Source organism: Ambystoma mexicanum, chromosome 3q, assembly GCF_040938575.1.
Source record: "Ambystoma mexicanum isolate Mex_15411 chromosome 3q, UKY_AmexF1_1, whole genome shotgun sequence".
NCBI classification, from domain to species: domain Eukaryota; kingdom Metazoa; phylum Chordata; class Amphibia; order Caudata; family Ambystomatidae; genus Ambystoma; species Ambystoma mexicanum.
Genome location: NC_090926.1, coordinates 721427664 through 721443103, shown reverse-complemented (window position 1 = coordinate 721443103; position 15440 = coordinate 721427664). Strand labels below are relative to the sequence as shown.

General features: G+C 46.4%; 1 protein-coding gene across 2 annotated transcripts in view; it reads left to right on the top strand.

Annotated features, from left to right (window-relative positions):
- The window catches only part of SEC14L1 (SEC14 like lipid binding 1), a 510699-nt gene that overhangs the window by 362136 nt on the left and 133123 nt on the right, over positions 1-15440 (top strand). The window lies entirely within an intron of this gene.

The window sequence follows — 15440 nt, the reverse complement described above, 5'->3', positions numbered from 1 at the left end:
CAGATATACGATGCATCCCAAACAATGTACCCCATAGCGCATTTATAAGTGATTGTCATGATTTATATATCAAACTGAGGAAAACTGGTAGTGCTAGATTTTCTTTCATTCTCAGCTCATGCAAACATAGAGCTACTTTGTGACAGTGGATGCAATGGGAACGGGAGAAAGCTTAAGGTTTGGAGCACTACATTCCTCATAAAGAGCATTTTTCCTGAACATGGCTGGTCATCTGTACATGGGTTTGCAAAAGCACATGAAGACTGCAAAAAAACTTCTTCTGCGAAGTGTTAATACGATTAGTTGGGGCAGGTCATTTATGTAGACCTAGCCTTTTTTCATTTTTCACATTTAATTACTGATGTGCTCCACATCTCTAAAAATAGTTAATTTCTCTAAGGTGATCACATTTTTGTTTTCATGTAATTGGATGACATTACTGTGTACTCTGTTGTCGGTTTGTTGTTGTACTTGGCTGTGTGGCTGTTCTCCAATACCTCTTACAGAATTGCACAAAGGAAATCCTTAGAAACCTTGAAATGTGAAGCAAGGGGGGGAGAGGATGGTCTGGGAAACTCTCTACCAGCACAAACACAGCCCATTGACTTGTTCTTGGGTGGATGGCCGGTGGGAGTGTCTCAACCAAGTCTTTAGCTCACTGTTCTTTTCACAGAGAAGCCTTTCCCCACATATCAGTCTTTGTCCTGCCCAGGGGCAGTCCAGCACTGAAATGCTAGCCAATTCTCCTCTGAACAAGAGTACCACAGCAACCCCATACACGTGTTTCAACCTTGTTGGGCATCATCAGTGAGGTGAAGCTGTGTCTCTTTAAGAGCAGTGAGCAAGGGGTCCACGCCTGGAGTCCCCTTAGTTGCCAGGGGAATCCAGATGTGTACCCCTTGCTCACTGCTCTTAGAGAGACACAGCTTCACCTCACTGATATTGCTGCAGCCTTACTCTTCTCTTTCCACTTCTATTTTATCTTTTAGTAGTTTGAAACAAATTTGGTCATACGTATATATTTATAATCGCTGACAAAAGTTGTTAAAGGGATGTTAAGGTTAAGTTGCACTACTAAAAAACCTATGAAATTCCAGGGAAAAACGTTGCTACAGGGTACTATACAGGGTTATGGTTACAGGTAAAAGCAAATTTCTGGGGATTTTCGGAAGTTATGGTCAGCTAAGCAACCAAAACTTGCGTACCCACTGTGCACTCAAGGACTAACACCCATGACATCACAAATTTCATTGATGACATGACAGGTTTTGCTTAGCTGACCATAACTTCCGAATTTCAGGGTTTTTTCGATTTTACCTGTAATATTAAAACATCCCTGTAGCAATGTTTTTTCATGGAATTTCATAGGTTTTTTTTTAGTAGCGCAACTTAACCATAACGTCCCTTTACCAACGTTTTTTCAGTGAATTTCATTGTTTTTTAGCAGTATACCCTTAGTTTGTAAAGATGTACTGTGGAACATAGTGAAGCCGCTGGCACCATGTTAATGGGCACAGCAGTCGCTGACTATGCGTCTGGATGCGGACATCGGGTGGCATCCAACCTGCTCAGGAAGGCAGGCGCTCTATTGCATAGTGGTAACAATCCCCAACCACAAGGAACATATACGAACAGCCCCATGTACAAGAATTGCAAGGGAAAATGGAGTAGGTCTGGAAATTGTGTACTTATGATGAAGCAAACAGGACAAAGGCATGGGGAGTAAACCATAACGGAACGCACCAACAAGAGAAGTGATGTCTGCCTTCAACAATCTTAACGCATTGCTACTGTACATGGAAACAAAGAATGAACGGCCAGAGTACGGACTGGAATGTAATAAGACCAGAACGTCACTACAATGTAGTAAGCACAGTAAAGTTTGTCTAATAATTGCACAGGTGCAGCAGTATACAATAGTAGAGAAACATAACGTTTCTTTTCTCACGCAGCAATGGCAAGCACCTTCGTGTCTGGAAGACATTTTTCCTCATGACGCAATGACGTACGATACTAACCTCATTGGTACGCACAGTAGTGTGAAGCATAAATTATGTAATATATACTGCTATATGTACACAAAACTCATTTCCTTGTCTGTAAGAGAACATATTGGAAAGGGAAGCAAGGCAGCACAAGCGGCAACCCTTCCACAGCAGCATACGGTCATAGGAAAGTAATGAGAAACTGTGCATAGCAAAATGGACAGCCTGGAAAGCAAAGTAGAAAAATTGGTGAACAGTTGTGCCGCCTGAAAGGATGCATACAAGGGTATGTTATGGACAAAATAAAACAGCACTGGCAGACCTGCACGTGTACCCCTTCCACATGTCAGAGCCCGCCATCCCCTCAAAATCCATGTGATGGGAGACGGTATGGTGATGCGTCAATCTCTTCCTCCCCTCACAAACAACTTGCGCAAATCCCCAAATTGTATCCACTTCTGCTACCCCTTCCCTTGCCTAGTGCTGTGTATGAATGTGTAGAAGTAAACGTTAATAATTAATATGTTGCCGAGTGTATATGTGGTATTGTTTTTTTATTAAAATGTCGTTACTGACTCAGCTGCACACAGTCCTCGTTGGAGTGACCGCAATTAAGAAAAAGGTGTCCACCGCAGCTGGCCCGCCTATCCACAATAACAATGGAGGCATCCGTACGACGCCAGCACGCTCTGCATGGCCGCATGTTGTCCACCACATACGATGACGTGTGGGAGCGGACGTTTGTTCATTGTGCAAGTACACGCATGTGTATCGGTTCCTCTGTGTCCTGGTAACACTGCCACTGTGCAGCATATGTGAACTAACGTTAATTAGGTAGAGGCGCCCACTCACGTACTACAGGTACATCCCACCTTCTATACCCAATAAACAGCCAGCGACTCTCAAAATGGTTGTCGCACGTGTGGTGCACTATTATTCAGTAGAGAAGTCGCAACGGTGTGCATAGGACACCTATGTGCATGCGCACAACATATCCCAGCCAAAACGTGCCCAACGGACAGCCGTTCCAAATGAGAACAGTGGCGACATCACCATGCGACCCCACCCACGCTCTGTGTGGGCCCTTATTCGGGGACACGATCCGGACCCTCGGAAAGCAGCAAAGTACAGTGTTCAGCAATGTATGGAGTGTTTTTCGGAAGTACACGCTTACAAACACACCACAATGTGCTGTTGTACATGTATGTATGGTTTTGAACAATGGAGGCCTGTTTTCCGGGTGCAAGTTCTCCACAGCAGCCCTACAAAAGGCCACACCCCAGAGCAGCTCTGCAATCTATTTGCACCTTTTCAGTACAGAGTAGCAGGCCACATAGGTTGGCCGTATGTTGGACCAAATCTCCTGTGCTACATTGCGTTTGCAACTAATAGCAACCATGTCATTCCGGCTCAGTGCGCACAGTAATGGAGAACATTGTGAACGACCCTTCCTGTTACCCACACCCGCAGATGTGATACTCCCCACTGTCCCAATTCACGGGTAGCATGCTGAAAACTGGAGTGGGTGCACATGTTTCCCCAAGGATGGCGAGGGCCGTGCCCCAATAAAGCAGAAACATTCCTTCTTCCCTTTCCACTTTCTTCTTTCCATGATGCCGTTATTGCGTACTGTGCATCCACAAATGACATTGAAGAGCTCTCCATGTAACGGTTATCAGTTCTGTACAACAGTCCTCTGCGTTCACACCATGCCAAGAAACATTCTTGCGCAATCCCTCTGCCTCCAGAGTCCCATTTCAATGACTGCCATCCTGAAAATCCCCAGATGTGGCTTTCGTGCTGCATGCGTGAATAAATTGCAACCAGGGTAGGGGGGAGGAGTTGGTTGTAAAGGGCGACTTTGAAAAGAGCATTTTTTTCTTTTTTCTTTAGATGCTTGTAGACACTTTTTTCGGTTTTTATTTGATTTTGTGTTTTCTTGTGCTCAAATTGTTGCAGTACACTCTTCACTGCATCTTGTAGATGGGCAAACAAAACAGTATTATCAATGGGCGACAACAAAATGCCATTTGCTTGGAAAAACTCAGCATTTCTACAACCAATGAGGTCATTGTTGCAGAAGAACATCCCACCAGCGGACAAAAAAGTACACATGCTTCTGTTGATGAGACACCTTCTTGCCTCTGGCTCGGAACAACATCCACGAGCATTGTCCCATACTCTTCGTGCTGTTATGGATGATAAAAGCACATTGGCAGTGGGAAAAAGCCTTGTGCCACGAGTGGGAACTTCGGCAGGACCACGTGGATCACCTGTTCCGCAGATGGGGCCATCCCCAGATCGATCTGTTTGCATGGGGGACGCATTCTCTTTCCCCTGGGACAGCCTGTTGCTGTATGCATTCCCTCCGTTGCCGTTGCTTCTTCGACTAGTCAATCAACTCAGACGGTCCCGGAGCAGGATGATCCTCGTCGCACCGGCGTGGCCGAGACATATATGGTACCCAGACCTTCTGGACAAGTCAGCGTCCAGCGTCCCCTCCAGTCAAGCTTCCGGCAGTCGCAGATCTTCTCACCAGGGAAGGAGGCGTGATTCCGCACCACGACCCAGGATCGCTGAACCTGAAGGCCTGGCTCCTGCAGCACTACAGTTTGGAGGCTACAATCTCCCAGCTTCGTCTACTCTCAAATGCTACGGCACAAGTGGAAGATGTTCGCCGTTTGATGCCGTACTCAGAAGATCGACCCTCTAGCAGTCACTGCTACGCAGGTGCTTCCGTATTTGTTCTCGTTGGCCAAGGCAGGACTGGCCCATGCTTCCATCAAAGTTCATCTGGCGGCTATCTCCTGCTACACCAGATCTCCTGGACGATCATCCTTATGGTCGCATCGATTGGTCAAGGTGTTCGTCAAAGGACTATTTTGCTCGTTCCCGCCTATCCTTCGGCGCCACTGACATTTTTGTCGTGGAAAACGGCTTTTCTTGTGGCCATCACCTCCGCACGACGAGTGGGAGAGATCCAGGCCCTCTCTTGTAAACCACCTTATTTGCACGAGACAAGGGTGGTGCTACGGACGCGCCCCTCCTTCATGCCCAAGGTGCCATTGGACATTAATCTAAACGAGCCCTTGGTGTTACCTGTAATCTTCCCGACGCCTTTGTTGCTGGCTGAGAGGACTTTGCACTCCCTGGATGTGGCTAGAGCGCTGAAGTTCTACGTGGACTGCACTAAGTGTTTCCGGAAGATGTTGCAACTTTTTGTGAACTTTGGCCCTGTGAACCATGGGATGGCCCTCTCAAAGGCTTCCATTTCCAGGTGGCTCTCCGGCTGCATCACCCATTGTCACCGGTTGGCAAATCAACCGATGCCTGGCCGTCCGAGAGCCCACTCGAACAGAGCGATTGCTGCAACTACGGCGTTCCTGTCTGGTGTGCCCCTGCTGGACATCTGCATGGCTGCTACGTGGAGGTCGATGCACACTTTCACAAGATTCTACTCCGTCGACGGAGTCCAGAGTCGACCAAGCAGTGCTGCAGAACCTGTTCGCTTGAAGGTTTATTTATTTCTATAGCACCCCTGACACTGAGGTATCTGGCCGCATTAGGCAAAGTAGAATTGTTAGACATAGTCAAAATAGTTGCATTACAGTTACATTTGTAGAATCCCAGAGGGCGAGAATACAGTTGATAGACATGGGATGTAGTAGAAAAACAGTTACTTGTTAGGGAAATGTAGGGTAGAAAATCCTTCTCAGTTCTTACTGATAGCCAGGAAATGGCGTTTCTCCTGAATTTAGTGAATGCCTGGGTCGTTTTGATGGTAAGTGGGATGGTATTCCACAATTCGGCCGCCATGACAGGGAAGCTGCTCCCTCCAGATTTCTTTTAGTTTATATCTTGGGACCACCAGGCAAGATGTTTTAGCTGATCTAGTGATCTATGTGGAAGATCTGATAGTGAATTTTTCAGTTAGGTAGGGTGGACCTGTATGGTTCATGGATTTAAAGGTAAGAAGCAGGGTTTTCAACTCTATTTTCCTTTATGGAAAGCCATTTGTGTTGTCTTCTTATTGCGGAAATATGCTCTCTGCTTGCTATATTTAATGCAGCTATAAGTGCATTGTTCTGCATTATTTGTAGTTTGTTGAGCACAAAATTACTAGCACCCAGATAAAGTCTGTTACAATAGTCCAGTTTGGACAATATGAGTGCTCTGGCTAAGAGGAGGCAAATTTCTCTTGAGCAGGGGTCTGCAGGCCCCTATTAGTTTGCCCGTATAGGCGGTGACTGAGGCAGTTATGTTCACTTGTTTGTGTAAATTAGATGAGGCGTCCAGGTAAAAACCTAGTGTTTTTACTTCTTTGGCCACTAGGATGTTATTCCCATCTATATTGAAGGAAGCATAGTTTGGGCCAAGCTTGTAGAACCTACCAGCAGAAGTTCTCTCATTATTATTCAGGCAGAGGCCATGGGTGGCCATCCATGCCTGAATGATTAGATACATTTTGTTCACAAGCCGTACATTAGTGTTGTAGATGCCGGTTAGGGGGAGGAGGATCTGGGTGTCATCTGTGTAATTCGTATAGGTGACACCCAGACGGTCCAGTTCATCAAACAGAGGCTTTGTGAAGATATTATACAGGGTGGGGGACACACACGAACCCAGAGGCACTCCACAAGTGATAGGTATGGGGTCAGCTGCTGCAGATGGTGAGTAGACTCTCATGGTCCTGTTTAGGAATAATTCAATCCAAGTGATTGCTGTATGGGAGAAATGGGCTGCTGTGGCGAGGTGATCAGAGTACTCTGTGGTCGACCAGGTCAAAAGCAGCCGATTAGTCCAAAAGGAACAGGATTGCAAGTCTTCCTTTGTCTTTGAGTTAGTCAGTCTGGCTTTTTAGGTCTTTCGGGGCTAATAAAGGCTAATTAGTCTCCAGTCTTACCTCCTCACAAGGTGATCCTGGAGAGGAGGTAAGAGATGCTTAATGTTGAGCCTTGCCACCTCCCGTGGCTGTGCACTGCTGTGTATTCTTTATTCATGAGCATGTGAATCCATGCCAGACCCATGCTGGAGAACAATAGTTAGAGCTAAGTAACTTGTTCCTTTCGCCCCTCTCCAACCGACCCGCTATATATCCGGGGACATGCCACTCCCGACTACCTAGTGGTCACAACTACTAGGAAGAGAGCAGGAGTATCCTTGTCTGTCTGAGGCAACGCCTGACAAGGATTGCAAGAATTTGTATTCCCTGGGGAAGCGCATTAAAACATCAGCGGCCTACTCACTAGAAATGCTAACACCACATTACTGGCTACTTACAGCGATGTCCAGTGGAATTTGCTCCAGAATGGCCTGCAGGAAGTCCCAGAGCCAACACGATCACGCCTGCTGGTGATTGTGTCGGAAGGGAGGCAGGTCAATCAGAACATCCTCAAAAACACCTTGGATGTTACAGAAACAGCTGGACGGACACTGGCACAAGGTACCTTGCTTAAAAGGCACGCATGGTTAAACAATTCAGGATTTAAACCGGAAACCGAGGCATCCCTCATTAACAAGCCGGTAGAAGAAACTAACCTGTCTGGAAAGGTAGTGGATGAGGCTTTAGAGACTGCAAAAAAGCAACAGGAAACCTTAAAGTCTCTAAACCAGATTACACAAAGACCCTATCAGCAGCGAGGGGTAACTCTCGCTGCTCCTTTCGGGGACAATCCTTCCCACGCGCCCCCCACAATCAGTATGGAACGGGAAATACATCATGGTCCTCAGGACAAGGGGAAACTGCCACAAGCCAATATCGGCAAAGAGAGCAGCACCGTGGCAAAGGAAGAGGTAGAGGCTCCACCCCAAGAGGCTCCCTGGCCCTCAAATCAAAAATGACTTGCCGATACTGGTCCCCTCCCATGCCTCCATGGTCAGGGGACGGATAACATCTTTCTTTCATGCATGGGAGGGAATGACCACAGACCAGTGTGTGCGCAAGACAGTCGCACACGGTTACTCTATCAGGTTTAGCCAGTCACCTCGATACCAAACACTAACGAACAGACGCTTATCGCCAGAACATCTGAAGATCCTACTGCAAGAGGTCGATATCCTGCAAGAAAAGGGTGCGAACAAGGGTATTTATTCAGGGTACTTCGTTGTACCCAAAAAGGCTCTCACCATGCGCCCTGTGCTCGACTTGCGCCCAGCGAATACATTTGTCAAACCACGAAAGTTTCGAATGACCACATTGCAAGAGGTCATCCGTCTACTAACACAAGGGGATTACATGGCAACATTGGACATGAAAGATGCATACTTTCATATTTAAATGCTGCCAGTGCGCAGAAAATACCTAAGGTTCATGATAGAGCACAAACACTATCAGTTCAAGGTACTTCCCTTCGGCATTGCCTCAGCCCCAAGGGTATTTACAAAGGTGCTGGCGGTAGTAGCGGCTCACCTGCGCAGGCAGTCCATTCCGGTCTTACCTCAATGACTGGCTAATAAGTGGGGAACATGCCTCGAACACCCAAAAGACGATAGATCTACTCTTCAGCCTGGGATTCTCAATCAACGAGAAAAAGTGCAGCCTACACCCTAGCCAAGTCGAACAATTTCTGGGGGCTCTAATTCGGACAGCAGATGTACTTGCCTTCCCCTCCAACGAGAGGGTCCAAAACATGCTGTGCCAGGTCCCTCACTATGTAGCCAGTCGCAAGGTTACTGTACGCAAAGCCATGCGACTGTTGGGGATGATGACCTCCTGCATTTACTTAGTCCCTCACGCACATTTGCACATATGCCCCATGCAAGAGTGGCTCAACAGCCAATGATGTCAGGTCAGCAGACAATGGGACGATCTAGTGGTTGTCTTGGCAGCCCTTGTTCTCTCTCTGCAATGGTGGTCGAGGGAAAACCTATTGAATGGGAAAACCGTCACCAACCCCGCAGTAGAAGCCACTCTCACTGTGGACGCATACCTGACCGTGTGGGGGGCACACCTCCTTCATCACACAGCAAATGTGTTTGGTCGCCAGCAGTAGCATCGAACCACATAAACCTGTTGGAGTTGTTAGCAATGTTCAAAACCCTAAAGGCTATCAAAGCACAACTACAGGGGAAGACGGTACTGTTCCTCATGGACAGCACCACGGCCATGTATAACCTGAACAAACAGGGAGGCACACACTCTCCAGGGCTATCCAAACTATCCCAGAGCATTTGGAAGTGGGCTCTCAGATGCGAGATGTTCCTCCTGTCTCAACACGTTCCATGGGAACTTCATCTTCTGGCAGACGTGCTCAGCAGAGACTTCCCTCTATCCACAGAGTATGAATGGCATTTACACGAAGACATCATCTCCAACGTCTTCGCGGAATGGGACTTCCCAGAGATCGACTTGTTCGCAACTCTGCAGAACGCACAATGCCCAGATTACGCCTGCAGGTACCCCCACAACCGCGCCAAGGGTAACGGTCTCTGGATAACATGCTGAGGGAAATTGGTCTCACTTCCCCCCCCTACTCAACAAGATAGTGCACAAGATGCACCAGGAAACAGTCACAATGATTCTGGTGGCCCCTATGTTGGCCCGCCAACCCTGGTTCTCCCATCTGATGGCGATGTCAATCTCTCCTCCGATGAAGCTACCTTGCCCATATAACTGTTAGTCAAAGTTTGAATGCAGTACCCTCTGGGAGCACTACAAACAACTATGATTACAGGTATAGGAAACCCAACCTTTGTTATAAGCTGGTACTACACAGTTTTGGTAGCGTGTTGAGCAGCTAGGCTTATCTCAAGAGGTGAAATGTGAGCTGTAGTGGAGTTGCACAAAGATTCACAGTTAACGGTATTCAAATAAACTCTTACACTCAAGGTTTCTTGCATCTTGCAAAAACAATTTATCAGTCAGCTATAAAGCCTTCTTCAGAAGGGAGCAATTGAATAGTTACACAAAAATATACTTCAGTACTGTACACTGAGTTTCTGGATCAGACCAGGCCCTTTTGGGATAGCCCACAGACACGACCTACACCCACAGGTGACTTCAGTAACAAGGGTGCTGGGGACATTAAAACCTTACTGTTGACATACAGAATACTTTCAATGGTTTGTACAAGGCAAAGGTTATTAGAACACAAGAAATACACATTTTCTTAGGCAGGGCAAATACTTTCAGATAGCAAGAGAAGAATCATTCAATTCTATAGGCTAAGCCAAAGTCAATAGGAAAAAGACTTTGTATAGGATGCAGCACTTCAGGTAAGTAAAGGGAAAAGTCTTTGCATAAGTTCTTAGGAGTCTTTGATAAAAAGAAGAACCAAATGTGGGGCCACAAGCTGATTAGACTTGTGAGTTGCAGAAGTTTCAAGCACTTCCACAGTAAGCAGTAAGTTCTCTTAGGCTAGTTTTACAGTACCTTAGTAAAGAAGGAAAGGATGCAGCTGAAGACTTCTGCTCCTGTACAGCTCTGCAGATCTCACTGTTCCTGGGCTTCAGTCATGAGGACAAGAGAGGACATTGGGGGACTCTTGCACTGTATTGACACCGTCAAAGCTGGCAACCGGCAAACTTTACTTTCAGTGGCTGTTTCGCGTTTCAGCTCCTTGCGGTACAGCAAATGGCAATAAGCACGGTTCCTGGCTGTCAAGGTGGACTTTCTCACATCTGAGGTCCTGTACTCAACTGGGAGTGGGGGGGGGGGGGTCATGCTTGGTCAGTCTGGCTTTGTGGGAGTCCGGAGGATCTTCCAAAAGCTTTCAGCCAGTTTACAAGCAACGCACACAGTCTGGTGTCCCTCTCCCTGGCTCTACGGTTTCCTGCAGCACTCTGAGGAAATGCAACCAGCTCCAAGATGGGTGTCCAGGTGGCTTACTTGGGAGTTGATTGGTCCCACCAACTCAAAGGGAGAAGTCGTCCTTGCAGGGCTTCTACGTCGATGCAAACTTGGCGATTCGGGCCTGCAGCAGGGCTTCACCGGGCAAACCAACGGTTCAGGAGTTGCAGCAGCCATCCTCTTCAAGCTCTTCTTTGGTTCCTTTGTCCAGTGGTCGACTCTGCCTTCCAAGCCAAGAGACTCGCCTTTTATTCAGTTGTCTCCCATTCATTCCAGCCTAGCTGCAACTCGCCCAGCAGGGTGGCTGTCCTTGCTGGACAGTTAGCTAGCCAATCGTCAGAGTGCATTTGGATCTCCTAGGAGACTAAGCACGGAGTATCGGGCACCTCCCTCACTTCCTGCCTACCCCAAAACCTCTGGAGCCAGAGGCGTTTTTCACTCCTGAAACCCGCCAAAGGCGAATGAGCAAAGAGACCAAACCTGGTTTGGCGCACAGAAAAAAGTCGAAGGACCTTTCCACAAAGAAATGGCAAAAAAGACCAGGTACCATTTTAACAAAGCAGGCTCCGTGCCATTTTGAAAAACATAGCTCCCGCGATTTAACGTTACCGGAGCTGTGAATAGTTTGCAGTTGGGGTAAATAATGGTAGTTCCTTGCAAAACCACTGCCACCAGCCATTCTGAGAGCAAAGGGTAACATGTGAATGCTACGTGAGTAACTAGACACAGGGGATACTAAGTAACCCCTCCAGCACTCTATTGTAAGATAGGGTGTGCAGGGTCAAGAATTTTACAGGACTAAGTGAAGTCAATTCCACTCCAGTGTTCTGGGAAACAGTAGTTGATCCCAGAGAAGGTATTTAAACCTTGGGAAATTTGAAAGACTTCCCTGTGTCACTGCACTGAAGGTGCTTTGTGACACAATTGTAAAAGATGATGCCTATGGAGTTGGTTAGTCTCCATAACCAAAAAGAAACAAAGTGTTTAAAATCACATTAAAATACAAGAGAGTGGGGGATGGGCGGAAGGGTCTCAATCTCCCCAGGTTAAAAAATCAAGTCCTCAAAAACCAGCAACGTTGCTGGGGGTCTCTAAGGTGGAGGGAATTAGCACATTCTTTGAGAATTCTCCCCAACAACATGCTCTCACAAGACAAGGGGGAGCACTCCATCCATGCCCGCAAACTCTCAACTTAGTCACCTGGCTCCTGAAGTCAGAGTTCAGGCACCTCCAACTTCCTCAGAGATGCATGGACATACTTAAAGAGGCTAGAAAGTCGAACACCAGACATTGCTTTTCCAATAAATGGAAATGCTTCATTATTTGATGCCATTCTAAGGGCATCAACCCCATAGACTGCTCACCAACCCATATAGTCTTAAACCTGACTCATCTACTGGACTCTGGTCTGGTTTTTAATTCCATGAAGGTCCACCTAGTTGCACTTTCAGCTTACGTCTCAAAGGAAAGTGTTGTGGTAGAAGATCCCAGCAATCAAGGCATTTATGGAAGGGGTTAAAAGACTTTGTCTCCCAATTTCAAACCCTAAATGTGGTATTAACTAGACTAATGGGATCTCCCTTTGAACCTATGCATAAGGTAGCCTTAAAGCACTCACTTACAAGACGGCCTTCCTTGTGGCAGTCACTTCAATAAGATGAGTCAGTGAATGACAGGCCCTTTCAGTTAAAGACCCATTTGTCACAATTCACAAAGACAAGGTGGTTCTTGCGCACTCATCAAAGGTTTGCACCTTAATTCATTTCAAAGTTCCATGTGAACCAATCAATAGAACTACCCACCTTCTTCCAGAACCCCACTAACATGGCAGATAGAAGCCTACACACACTGGATGTGCTCAGGGCAGTCCTATATTATCTGGAAAAGACGAAACCACTAAGAAAGACTAATCCGTTTTTCGTTTTAGTGGTGGCTGGCGGAGAAGTGGACCCTGTCTGTCAGCCATCTCAAAGCAGATTTTAAATTACATCACACTCTGCTACACTCTTGCCAAGAGAGATCTGCCCTTCAAGCCTAGAGCACACTCTACTCATGGCACAGGAGCTTCCATAGCATTCATTGCAAATGTTCCTCTTGAGTCAATTTGCAAAGCAGCAACCTGGAGTTCTATACACACCTTTACAAAACACTACTGCCTAGATAATCCCTCTAGGTCTGGTTCTCAGGTGGGACAAGCGGTACTAAAATATCTCTTTACTACTGTTCCTTCTCACATACCACCTCTAATGCTGGGTACTGCTTTCTAGTCTATGCACAGCATGTGATTCTCAGCAGATTCACAAGCATCGGAAGACATGCATTACTTAGCGTAATAGCATTTCTGATGATTGTATCTGCTTAGATTCACATGCGCCCACCCTTCCTCCCCACTCGGAGTAGAAGGAACATAGACATCTTACTACTGTCTATCTGTACTCACTCATGTTAGTCATAAGGCTCCCTCACGACAGAAAAAACACAGAGGGACCTCGACATGGGAGAGATTTTGGGTACACTACATGTCACATTAGGGATAGCATTACAAGCACGCCCATGTTGACGTCCCCTTTTGATCCTCGAAAGATAAGATGCAATACTCCGCGATTACCACTAGATGACGGACTATATGAACAGCCTGTGAATCTAAGCAGATACAATCATCAGAAATGCTATTACGGTAAGTAATGCATATCCTATATGGGGGTTCTAAAAGCAGGATACCAGCACTTTACCTTTTAAACAGTTAGACAATTGTAAGCCATATGAAGTGCAATACATTAAGCATCTGTGTGGGGGTAAAGTTTGTGAAGAAAAGAACAAATACATTTAAAACCAGTTGGAGACATGCAAGTACATTGTTGGAACATCCAGAATAAAACCTAGTTTCAGGCCCCTTGTCCTTAATCAGTCCTGGTCTGCTAGGAGAGATGGCACATTGTGCACAAAAGTCACCAATTCCACAAGATTCACTTTGCAAAGAGTCAGGTGGCTTTATGAAGTGATTCACTAACAAGAGTTGAGAAGGCCATAGGTGTTCCAGAACCAGAAAAAAACAAGGTAAGTTCATCTCCAAATCCCATCACTCTAGGGGACTCTACCCTGTCCTAGCCAGGCAAGGGAGAGGTAGGTTTAGGACTTTACACCCATACAACCTTTTAGGCAGAATTGCATGCAGCACCGCCTGGGACCACCACATACAATTGGGACTACAGGTATAAGCAAAACCCACCTTTGGTATAAATCTGTACTACACAAATTTTGGTAGCGAGCTGAGCAGCCAGGCTTGTCTCGAGGGAATGTGAGCAGTAAAAGGATGTTACACAGAGGTCTTACAATTACAGTGGTTCAAGTAGACACTCAAGGTTTCTTGGTAAAACACTTATTAATTTATTACACAATCATTTAGAAAACATTCACTCGAAGGACGCCACTTAATATCGTACACAAACACACTTCAATACCAAACCAATAAGTTTCTGAGTAAATTATGCTCCCCTGAAATAGGAGCAAAATGGCATTTCAGTTACTTTAAATGGGAGTACAAAGGCACAAGTTAATAAAATAGATCACAAATACTTTCTTAGGCAGTGCAAATAGTTTCAGTTCACTAGAGGACTCGATTCAGTTCAATAGGTCTAGGCCAAAGTCAATGGACTAGTGTCTTAGATAGGAAAGAGCAGCTCTTGTAGTAAACGGTAAAGTCTTTGACAAAGCTCTGAGAAGTAGTTTGTACGAAAAAGAATCATATGTTGGGTCACAAGCTAATTAGGCCTGCAAGTTGGGAAAGTTTCCCAAACTTTCACCGCAAGAGGGGAGTTCTCTTAATCGGTTTTGCACAGTACCTTAACATGAAGAAAAGATGCAGCTGAAGACGTTGGTTCCTGGCAGTTCCTATAGATCTCACTGTTCCTTAGCCTCAGTCGTGGGGACAAGAGGGAGGACGTTGGGGGACTCCTGCAATGCACGGGGATGGATCAAACAAGCTGGCAAAATGGAAGATCTTCGGTTCGAGTAGCTGTCGTCAAGCGCTAAAGCTGGTGTCCTTCCCCCTGGTTAATCCTAACCAGCTCTGAGAATGGTATCCATGTGGCTTACGAGTTGATTGGTCCAACCAACTGAAAGGAAGAAGTCGTCCTTGAAGGGGCATCTCTGTCGAGATGAACTTGGCTATTCGGGCCTGCAGCAGGGCTTCACCGGGAAAACCAACGGTCCAGGAGTTGCAGCAGCCGTCCTCTTCCAGCTCGTCTTCGGTTCCTTCTTTCCAGTGGTCGACTCTGCTTTCCAGTCCAAGAGACTCGCCTTTTAAGCAGTTTTCTCCCTTTCATTCCAGCCTAGCTGTCACTCACCCAGTAGGGTGGCTGTCCTTGCCGGACAGTCAGCCAGCCAATCACACCAGAGTGCATTTGGGTCTCCTATGAGACTAAGCACAGGGAGTTTCGGGCACCTCCCTCACTTCCTGTCATACGAACAAAGGGACCATACCTGGTTTGGCACGCAGAGACAAACTCTAGAAGGACCTTTAAAAAAAGAAACAGTGAAAAAAGACCGGGACCTTTTTAAACAAAGGTGCTTAAGGCGCCGTTTAAAAAATAAAAATGGCTCCAGTGATTTTTAGCTACCGGTGTTCGCGGTCGGGAAAAATCATGGTAGTTCGTTGTAAAACCACT